The sequence below is a fragment of the Micropterus salmoides genome, unplaced genomic scaffold (assembly GCF_014851395.1).
Source record: "Micropterus salmoides isolate LMB-PRFRI ecotype aquatic unplaced genomic scaffold, ASM1485139v1 Ms_hic_scaffold_15, whole genome shotgun sequence".
NCBI classification, from domain to species: Eukaryota; Metazoa; Chordata; class Actinopteri; order Centrarchiformes; family Centrarchidae; genus Micropterus; species Micropterus salmoides.
Window position 1 is genome coordinate 5,411,071 of NW_024040596.1, and position 974 is coordinate 5,412,044.

Genomic DNA, 974 nt, shown 5'->3' on the forward strand with positions numbered 1-974 from the left:
AAAACATATATATATATATATAATAACACTATATATGTAGAAGAATAAATTAGTATTTATTCTGCATCTATTTACTTCTGTCGACGTCGGCAGTTTTTCACAGGATTTTGTGACTGCTCTAATCTTCCAGAATAATCACATCATCATCGAGATAAAGCTGCAGCGGTGGTGGTGTGCCATTTGTTATCAAATCTCAACCCAGGTATATCTTAGCAACAGGAGACACTAGTCAGGTGGGAAATGCACAGATGTAGTAAGACCAGCAGGTGGAGCCAGAGAGGTCACCAGAGATCCTATTTGAATAAAGCTGTGTCAACAAGTCTGTGATTTATTTACCTCACCTCCCTGTAACAAAAGTCTATAATGTTGGTAATGAAAATGCATATGCAGGATAATTGGCCCCTAAACAAGAAAGTACATTTTCATGACCCAGAAAAAAATTGCAATGGTAGAGGTTGAATTTAATTTATAAGTAACCGGCTGATATTTGGTTCTACACTTGCAAGTTTACAAGTTGGATCCGAAGGCAGATTGGAGGGAAGCTTGTACTGAAGGCTAAAATAAAAATAAAGATCCACTAAGTTGAGCCTGTTTCAGTTAACTTGATATGGACTTGCGCAACTCCTGTACAAGGATATTTCTAATATTTGTTTTCAATGTAATGAGTCTCAAGGAACCCTCAACTGTTTGTGGAGATGTGTTAAAGTAAGTTTTCATTTCACTTATACCTTCTGGGTTTTAATTTAAGAGCACAAGAGTATATGTTTTAACTTAAAGGTGTTAAAAAGACGACAAACCAAACATTTGTGTCTGAGTGAAATTGATCAGATCCTTTACTGTGATTTAGAATAAGGAATATACATTTGTTAGAGAGAAACAATTCAATTGACATTTATTTGGACTGCAAATTCACATGAAAACTACGAAAAACTACTATGTATGCTGCTCTAATAGACAAAAGCTGGACACATATG